Source organism: Poecilia latipinna, unplaced genomic scaffold (genome assembly GCF_001443285.1).
Source record: "Poecilia latipinna isolate Pla-1442-1.1 unplaced genomic scaffold, P_latipinna-1.0 Scaffold3950, whole genome shotgun sequence".
Taxonomy (NCBI): domain Eukaryota; kingdom Metazoa; phylum Chordata; class Actinopteri; order Cyprinodontiformes; family Poeciliidae; genus Poecilia; species Poecilia latipinna.
The window spans coordinates 24-10,609 of record NW_015116566.1 but is presented as its reverse complement, the minus strand read 5'-3'; the positions used below and the strand labels follow the sequence as shown (position 1 = coordinate 10,609).

The 10,586-nt window shown below is 40.7% G+C and overlaps 1 long non-coding RNA gene across 1 annotated transcript; it reads left to right on the top strand.

Annotated features, from left to right (window-relative positions):
• Positions 1-390: 390 nt before the first annotated feature.
• LOC106941947 (uncharacterized) lies at positions 391-9,339 on the top strand. The gene is made up of 3 exons (XR_001423497.1): positions 391-438; positions 7,168-7,280; positions 8,474-9,339. It is a non-coding gene; the product is annotated as an uncharacterized LOC106941947 (long non-coding RNA).
• Positions 9,340-10,586: the final 1,247 nt, after the last annotated feature.

Below are 10,586 nucleotides of genomic sequence, written 5' to 3'. Positions count from 1 at the left end.
TCCATTTATACAGAGGATGAATTAGACCCAAGTGGACTCTATTTACTATCAGGTTGATTTCTGAAGCTAATTGGTCCCACAAGATGTTGTTCAGGGGTAATAATAAAAGTCAAAACACAAATGTACACCTCACTTTTAAGATGTATAAAAATATTACCTTGTGTCAGTCTGCAACTTAAAATCCCAGGTTTTTGGTTGAAATATAAGAAAATGGGGAAAAAAATTAAGAACTATGAATACTTTTTCAATTATTTACTTACTGTGGATGTGCATGTGTTGCTGCATCAGAGGTGACTGAGTGAAAATCCTTGGTCAGGATTCCTAGTTCCACATGCTAAACTGTTGCCTTATGACTCATGGTTTTGTATTTAAGGAGAATTTCTGACTCCAGCATCAAAGTGACGGTCAGTGAGAGTCTTGAGCAACATTCTGCGGAAGGTGAGTGCATTACCTATGATAGAAATAAGGTTTTGAGTAAAGTAGGAAGGCTTTAAATAATGTCAGTTCTGATGTAGCAAATCTATTTTGATATAGAAATCAAACATCATCACCTCACCATCAGTATCCATGTATTTTGAGTAAAAATAGATATGGAGAACTGTACTGGTGATTGTTTGCCAAGCCAAACATCCAATAAAAGTTCTGTACACAGGCAAAAGAAGGTTCGATGTCCAAATTTGTTGTTTGTTGTGGATGATTTATTTTCCCATTTCAGCCAGCAATTACAGAGTTCAAACTTTCTTTTGTTCTTTCTGCTACCTCTCTTACTCTAGTAAAAACCATAGGTCCCAAACCAAGGGCGTAAATCCCTTCTCATTATTGGATGGGACCATAAACAGGGAAATTTTTTAAGAGCAAATTTGGGGGGGGGGTTGGCAAAGTTACAGTAAAATGTAATGTAAAATGTGGTTTAATATTTTTTTTGTGTGTGTTCAAGCTACACCATCAAAAATGTCTAGCAAGTAGCGATGAATAACAAGTGTTTTTCTCAGTAAACAATCTGTTGAGACCCATAGAAGTCAAACTAAGATTCAAATGTTTAGATATGAGTTTGGTTCAGAGTCACTGATCTAATCTCTGCTACAACTTTACAAAAATGTAAGGCTCTGACTAATAAGTTTTAATAAGTAACTCCACTTAATAAAATTCCTCAGAAATATTAATTTATTGCTGTGGTTCTCAATACAACTTATGTGTTGTTTAGATTATAACTTAAGTTGCTTTAAACTTTTATTTTTTATTTATTTATTTATTTATTTATTTATTTATTTCATGTCCTGGATGGCTGAGAACCTATAAATATGTAGGAATTGAATATTTGGAAAGTATCATAACTTAAACTTAAAGGTCAGCAATCTGAACATTTCTAGAAAAATGTTCAGATTTTATTTTGTGGTTTTAAAGGCTCTATGTTGAAGAAGATAAGAAATAAAGGCATGCATACTTTATTTTTGTTTTACTGTCAGCTGCAGTAGTCCCTCTGCTCTCGGCTCCCGTACAGAGCTGTCAGCTAGTGGTAACGCTCAGCCACTCCAGTTTCAAATTCTTCTAATTAAAGTAAGAGTTAGAGAGCTAAATATAATTGAAATATTGGCTACTTTCAAAAGAAAGTAGCCAATACTTTCTGCTACATAGCTTTCATAATTCTATGAAAGCTATGTAGCAGTTTAGCTAGTTTTGATATCCAAGGCATAATGAGGCAGTTTATCATGTTCAGCCAAAGTAATGAAATAACAAACTGTGGACAGATTTTTATTGTCAATTGTCAATTCCTATCAAGCAGTGAAGGTAAATAAAACGTGTTACATGTCTTTTAGAACCATTGTTCTAACAATAGTGGAGGGGAGGACCTAAAAATTAATTCTTATGTTTTATCTTAGATGAATGGCAGATTTACTTTGTTCTTTGTTTCAATTGCCTTTTTCTATTGATATTGTTTAAATACAAGGGTTTCTTTCATGATTTCTTTGGGGGGGACAATTCTAGACTTTTCCAAATTTGGGGGGGGGAGGGGTCCGGACCCCCCTGACCTCTCCGGGTTTTACGCCTATGCCCCAAACCCAAATACCTGCTGGTCCTTTACCAGGACCCTACACTTATAGAAAGTGGACTGACCCACATTTCTTCCTGTCTTACTTAGAAAATAAATAAGAAAAATATTAAACAAAAAATGAATAAAATCAACATTTTAATATACTGCAAATAAACTGTAAGTAATACAAAAAATAGATATTTAAGAATAAACTAACAAAATTTAAATGGATAAAGAAATAAAGAATAAATGGCTCCAACACTCTGGCCCCTAATTGTGAATGCTGTCACAATTACTTTAAAAAAGAAAAGGAGCTATTCCCTCAAACATGTCCTGAATTCCTCAGGGTGAGGCTTCCAGTAGCAAAAGAAGTTTGGTCACAGGTCTTTCCAAAACACTGGTCCTTGTTTTGTAATCCTAAAACAAAGACCAGTTTGTTTTGCACAGTCTACAGCAGGATGCTGTAGACTGTGCAAAACAAACTGTGCCCTGCAGGCAATGGAGAAGTACAACATAGAGAAGGATATCGCTGCCTATGTTTAAAAGGAGTTTGACAAGAAGTACAATCCGACATGGCACTGCATCATTGGCAGGAACTTTGGCAGTTATGTGATGCACGAAACTAAACATTTGATTTACTTTTAAATGAAATGTTGAGATCTGTGGAGAACTCAACAAGCCTTTGGCATCCTGGTTTACACCCAAGACTTTGGTCATCATCCATGATCCCCTTGGAGCTGTAGAGTCTGCAATTAAGACATCTCCAGGAATAAGACATCTTTTCGTTCTTGTCCATTTTTGTCTTTCCTGCATCAGAGGAAAGTACTCAGAAAGTCAACTTTTCCAGAACAGCTCTACCATGTATTACACGTGTTTCCACCTTTTCCTGAGATAAGGATCTTTTTGGTTGAACAGTCCTGGTGGCAAAACTGGTTTGTTTTTCAGCAACAACAAATAGTTGGGAGTGAGTGCCTCAAGATCATCTGAGTCATCTGAAACCTTGGCAAAGGGTCTGTCGTTTAATATGGCTTCAACTTCACAAAAGATTGTTTGAAGTCCTTCATCATCCAAAACTTTTTCTTGAAGAACTGAGACTAAAATACTTCTCATGGAACGAATCAGACGCTCCCAAACTCCACCTTGGTGAGAGGCTGCAGGGATGTTTCATGTTCCATTTGATTCCATCCTGCACAAAAGCATTTTGAATTTTAGCATGGTTCAGTTCAGCCAAATTCTCCTCCAGCTCTCGATTTGCACCAACAAAATTTGTAGCATTATCAGATCTGATGGTGGAAACTGGGCCTCTTCTACAGATGAACCAGCGGACTGCATATATACAGGAATCTGTATCGAGGGTGTATGCAATTTCCAGATGTACTGCACGGATGGTGAAACAAGTGAACAGAACTCCATACCTTTTCAGGGGACTTTGTCCTCTTTTAACACTTACAGGATGAAAGTAATCCACTCCAACGTTTGGGAAAGGAGCTGTGGCTCTCTTTCTTCTGGTAGATCTGCCATCTTTTGTTCAACAAACTTTCCTCTGTTGCGTCTGCAAATAACACCATGAGAGATGATTTTTCTGTCAGCTGAATTAGCATTTACTATCCAGTATCTTTGTCTTAATCTTGAAAGCATATGAGCTCTTTCTTGCAGCAGTTTTTCGGTCAGACAGCAAGAGCTGCAGCTGTCAATTCCAACCTGGTGATTGTCGTTTGCTTCATAGGAGCAACTCTTGCTTTTTCTAGAATGAAGGCAACATGTGAGATGTTATTCTTTTCCAAATATGACACTGTTCCATAGCCATCTTGACTTGCGTCAAAGAAATGATGAAGTTGTGCTTTGTCTGGTTTTCTGATGCAGCTTGGTTTGATGCTACGGTCCACTTTAAAACTGGATATCAGCTGGAGATCCTCCAGCCAATCAAGCCACTTCCTAAAGAGAGAATGGGGAATAACTTCATCCCACTTCAAATTTTGTTGGCAAAGTTCTTGTAGCAACAGTTTAGCTGGCATATTGAAGGGACCCAGGATTCCCAAAGGATCACACAGTGAGCTAACCACAGACAAAATGCCTCTTCTGGTCTGTGGGCAGTCCTGCACAGATGCTCTGAACTTGAACTCGTCTGTTTCAGTGCTCCACTGTAAACCCAGTACTCTCTCAACTGGAAGTTGATTTGTGTCCAAATCCAGATTCTTAATTTAATTTGCTCTCCTTTCCTCTGGGATTGACATAAGCACTGTGTGACTGTTGCTGACCCATTTTGAAAGCATGAATCCTCCTTTAAAGCAGATATCTGTCAGCCTCTTCACCATGTGCACTGCATCTTCTTCTGTGGGAACAGATTTTAAACAGTCATACCACATAAAAGTTATTTTTCATTGCATCAACCGCTTCAGCTGGAAACTGTTGTGCGTTATCATCAGCAGTTCTTTGCAGAGCATAATTTGCGAAGCTGGGAGAAGACACTGCTCCAAACAAATGAACCAACATCCTGAACTCCTGTGCAGGTTTTGAAGTGTCACCATGATGCCACCACAGGAAATGGAGAAAGCTGACATGTTTTTCAGAGACATGAACTTAGTGAAACATGGAGTCAATGTCAGGCATTAGCGCAACAGGCTCTTTTTTAAATCTGATTAGAACTTCAATCAGAGAGTTTGTGAGGTCAGGTCCCTGTAGAAGCTGACTGTTCAGTGATGCTCCTTTATAAGTTGATCCACAATCAAATACGACTCTCAACTTGCCTTTTGTGGGATGATGCACTCCATGATGAGGAATGTACCACAGTTGTCCATCATCTCTCTGTAGCTCCTCTGCTGGAACAGAGTCAGCATGTCCTTGTTGCAGCATGTTGTTCACACATGCAGTGTATTCCTCCTTGTACTGAGCATCCTTTTCAAATCTCCTGAGGCTCTGGAGGCGCTGCTCTGCAACACAGATGTTATTAGGCAAGCTGGGACTTTCACTCCTGAAAGGTAAGTCAATATGATAATGACTTCCAACAAGTTTGGTTGAGTTATTAACAATGTTCATGAAATGCAGATCCTCTCTGGACATTTCAGTTTTTTCCTCTGATGATCTTTCATTAAACTCATGATTGTACTGTTTGACCAGCATTTCTTGAAGATGCTCAACAGAGATCCTGTTGGCTGTTACAGCAGTGCAAACATTTTTATTTTTGCTGTTGCTTCTAGTGCACAGGGGACCATTTATGACCCAACCAACTTTAGTTTTTACAGCATAAGGCCCACCATCCACACCGTTTATCACCTCCCAGGGCTCTAAAACATTTGAAGCATCAGTTCCTATCTGTAGCTCCACATCTGCATTGATGTTATGAAGCTTAACAGGTTTAAGATGAGGCCACTGATCAATGTCCTTCTGCTGGGGAATATTCAATGTAGAAACTGGCATGGTACTTTGAGTCAAAACATCTGGCAGCTCTATGAAGTCATTTGTTTACAGGCCAGAGACTACCAAACCAGACAAAACTTGTACATTAACGATCTTATTTTGACTCATTGTTCTTAGTAGAATATTTGTCCTTTTGCCCTTTAAGTTCAGACTTTTTGCCAGAGTTTCTGTGCAGAACATTCCTGAACTTCCTGGATCAAGAAATGTATAGGTTTTTACAACTTTTTTGATCTTTTGACTTTTAACTTTAACTGCAACAAAAGAAAAAACATCATCATCATCATCATCATCATCATGACCGGCCCCAATATGCCCACATGTCTGAGTGGTTGCAGTTGAGAAGTAGACATGAGACCTTGTTGTCTGTTGGATTTGTTCTGAAGAGGCTTCTGGCTCCTTTCGCTCTATGTGAACCTTCACATAGAGCGACCTCACCTTTCCACTGTATGTGTAGAACGGCAGCTCTATCCAGCTGCCAAGCAAACTTTATGCCTGCATGCCTTCATGGAAATGTTTTCCACCAGTTGAGTTTTGCTGAGGATGTTCAGCAAATCTTCTGAACCTGGCAAGCCTTAATGTCCTCAGTAAACTCATGTCACTAGCTTTGTAAGAAGCGTACAATGACGCATTCATATGAAGGATTACCTGCATTAGATTCAATGTGTACAATTGTGCATTGCTAACAGTGTGTACCACATGTAAAAGTTTTGGAAATGCGTGGACGTGGATTGAGTACAGACTTTATTATTTGCTCAAACTGATGTAGGTCACAATATGGTTTCTGTTGTATCACTGTTTCATCTGGACTTGCCTGGTTTATAACACAGGACTAACAGCACAGTCATTAAAAACAATGTATTTGCAAATGTAACTAATTTAGAAGCCATTTCATTGTTATTTTACCTTTTATTTATACATGTAATCTCATTCAAACACAGGCTGTCATTTCCAAGATAAAATGTTATATAGTCAAAGAGAGACATTAGGTATTACAGAAAAAATAAATATTCCTTGTGTTGGGAAGTCAGTTTGTAATCAAATACAAATGCTGCAATAATTTCAGCCTAAAATCAAACAGTTTGCCAATTTGTAACACACTTTAACAAAACTGACATTGACCCCCAAATAATACATTTGTAAATTTTACTTAAGAACAAAAATGATCAAACCTGTAGCACAGGATAAAAAAATGCCAATTTATTTCTTGCTCTGAAAAATTCAAATATTATTGGCTTAATCCTTCAAAATGTGGTGCAGTGAGAACCCTCACGCTATCTGCATGCTGCACTTGGAGACTTATTGCAGTTGTTTTGCGTATGAAGACTTCCACTATGTTTGCAGTGATTGATCATGTCAGCACCACCAGCAGTACGGGGAATTGCTTTGCAATTCCCCGTACCGCAAATTTGCATCACAACAAGAAGGGCTTTCTGAGGCGTTTGTTTTTTACAAGCATGGGTGGCATTTTTTGAAGAACTCTGGTTTTCTGAAAAACATGCGTCCCAAGTTAAACAAAGATCCTAAGCCAAAATTAGGCACTCACAAAAACAGCCTGATTTATGGAAAAATAGTTCTGTAGTAGAAACATGCCCACAGTGACACTTTAAAATCACCTTAGATTACTTTTAAAGCTTTAGCTTCACACCACTGACATATTAGATCTGTGTCCCATTTAGGTGTTGCTATCCATATATCTTCTGTTTTGTCTTTGCCTGCAGGAGCCTCTGCAAGTGAAAACAAGAAAGAGGAGCTGAATGAAATCTTGCACATTTTAGAGTGCGAGTGCTTCATTTCTTGTGATGGCCAAACCCGTGGCCACACTACTATGTCGGTAACTTTTTTTATGCACAATTTATTTTTTTTATACAAACACAACAACACTTTAGTTTCAACATAGAACATTTATTAGTTGATTTACCTTTTTTTCGAGGCTGAGTTGCAGACAGAACCTGGGAAGTCTTGGAAGCCACGCAGTCAAAGAAGGCATGAGAAATTTCAACTTGCACTGCGTGAGAGTTCAGTTGAAGTGGCTCCAGATGTGCCACTGGGTTTTTCAATACCCACAAATGCAATACAGACAAATGCAGCAGAATGATCCAACTTTGTCTGCCCTGTTGCTGAAGGCTATGGGGGGAGGCCTCTGTAGGGTCTGACACAAATAAAGAGCAATATATACTGCAAGATGGCATTTGATACCATCAACATGGCCAGTTTAAGCTTAAGCAGTTAGGTGTCCCTAAGAAGCCACGTGAGACAGTGCTGACTTTGGGACACTCTCTATTTCCTGGGCTGGCCACCTTAAGAAGTATAAGACCACTGCTTGCATTAAGCGGTACTTTTTCTGGCCTGGTTTAAGATCAGATCAGATGTTGCTCTATTTTGCAGAAGTTGCCCTGAGAGTCAGAAACCCTCAATTAGAGTCCCTACCAAAACACCACTTCAACCCCTCCCCATCATTGGCACACCTTTTCTACGGTTTTGTATTAGTTGTTCACAAGGCAAGGCATTTATTAACATTTGTTTGACAGACGTGTTTGGTTTGGAAATTTGTTGACAGTCCCTAATTGAACCTCCGAGCGCTTGAGGAGGTAGCTTAAGAACGGCTGGCCGAAATTAGCATTCATAAAACGGATCAACGTTGAGCTAAACGCCGTTTGCTCGGCGGATATTGTCTAACTCGAAACTAACTTCACTGCGGTCGGTAACACAATAAAAACACCGGGATAAAGTTTGATTTGATCTGTGGCCTTGTAAAAGGAAAGGACAAAACAAAATATCTACTTTTCTTGACAAAAACGCATGTTTAGGGGAAATGAAAAATAAAATGTATACATTTCTCGACGGAAACTCATGTGTGAGGGCAAGGAAAAACTAAATATGTATGTATGCTTTTATTTCTTATTATGTCAGTTTTGGTCCTACATAATATTAAAGATTGACAAGAAAAGTCAATCTGTTTATTTGAATGTAGAAATGATCAGGGTCTCGATTTGATGACATCTGCTTTCCTCTTGTCTACATCAGAGTTGCTGAAACACAGCCCTCCTTTGTCATGATGTCAGCTGGTGTAAACAAGGTCAGGAAATGCAATCCTAAATGAAGAACCAGCTCCTCCTCTGCGTGCACCCACAACTCCGCCCTCATGTGACTCCAGCCAATCCCGTCTCATTCCGCTCCTACACAGCAAGAAAAAAGCACATCCAGAGGGCGGAAAGTCGGCGCAAGCGGTATAAGAGCGGGATAAGCATGGATTGTTTTTCTATCAACGTGTCGACTCTTCACTCCCTGACCAGAGACAGTGGATCCATGTCCAAAATGTGGCGTGGATTCGACAGAGAGCAAGGGAGAGTGGGGAGAAAACCCCATTAACACCGGACGCGCGTGCGCACACACACACACACACACACACACACACACACACACACGCACGCACAGAAACAGCACTGCAGCTCAGCTCAGGTCGGGGCAGAAACCTTAACTGCTGCCTGCAGAGAAGAGCGCTGTCCCTCCGCTGTGGTGCTGAACGTTGCGACGCAGGACTGAGATCCAAAGGGAGACAAGAGGTTTTAGAAGAGCCGCAGAAAACTTTATGTGTATGGATTTAGAAGAAACAAGCTGAGCAGAAGTGATGGCCAGACCCCCCTCCAGTCCGACAGGCTTCAGTCCGGCGGTGTGAGCACAGCGGCGGAACCCAGCGGAGGACAGGGACGGAGGCTTTCCATCTGTGAGGTAAGCTCTGCGTCTCTTTACACGTGGATGATTGCGGGAAGAAATGTAATAGATTACGCTTCTAAAGGGGGGTCTACATGCAGCAGCGAGAATGGGCTGCATCAGCTCCAAAGCGCCTGTTGGTAAGAAGTGCTTTAACTTGCTCTCCTAGAATAAATAAATTTAAAAGAAAAAAGAAAAAAAAGAAAGCACGATGGAGGAAGCCTGTTTTATCTTTTCGTTTTTGCATTTTGCTGCATCCTAACTCGACGCAGCGGCTATATACCATGTGGTATGTAGCCGCATGCTTTTTCAGCAATGGCACACACACACACACACACACACACACACACACACACACATTCCAGCTGTGCTGAGTCACATACACACCAATAACAGTCAACACTAAACCAGAACTTGGAAAGTCTGATATGGTCAAGCGAGCCAGTCAACTCTAGAAGATATGAGGTCAAACCAAAAGACTTTAGCGCTTAGCCGGATATCAGTTCAGCTCATACAGGCTGGATTAGGTTGCAGCAGAGATTTGGGTGGAACACCGGCACCCCTGTGGTGAAACCATGATGGTGAATAAAAAGACAACTGTATAAGTTGAACAAATATTTCTATTGATCGTTGAAATTGATTGATCCCCAAAGGTCCGCGGAGTGGTTTCTCCGCGGACCTTTGTCACCCAGACCCAGACTATGACGCTTGTCTTCCACGCGTGAAATCAAACATCCGACTCGACCCACATCATCGATCCGTTCCTCCTTTCTCAGAATAAACAAACACAAACGTTGTTTTCTCTCTAATTTTACTGCGACCTTTAATTGCCTACAACCTTTTAATCCAAACTGATCACACCCATGATGGAGGTTGTGACACCCTTTCTCCGCGTCTCCTTGTCACGGAGTGCGTAAAGGACGTGTCCATCAGACTCAGAAACCCAGACCGAGCAGCAGCTCCGGCGCTCGCACGTCTCAATGCAGCCTGGCAGCGGACAGCAGCCACCTGTTTGCTGCTCTGCATGTGTGATAGGATCACTCTACCGCCTTATAGCTACTCCTAGTGGGGTTGATAGCAAAAAAAAGTGCAAAAGACAGGAGGGAGAAAAGATAGAAAAAGAGGAGGGGATGGCGTCACGGCCGAGCCGAGGTCTCCCTTCCTGCAGTTTCCACGACAACAGAAACTACACGTAAAGAAGAAGCGCTTCTCGGTGCCAGGAGCGCAACTGACATCAAAATCAAGACGACTAATTTTACTTCACAGCTGCAGACGTCAGTCAGAAGAACGAGGTTATTTACAAATGTGTCCATTTCTGTTGGAGGCCCGTTTGATCAAAATACAGCACCTTCGATTTATTCAGATCAATGATCCACAACCCCGGGAGCTTAAAGCACATCCTGGTTCTGGCGGAATATCGGAGTAA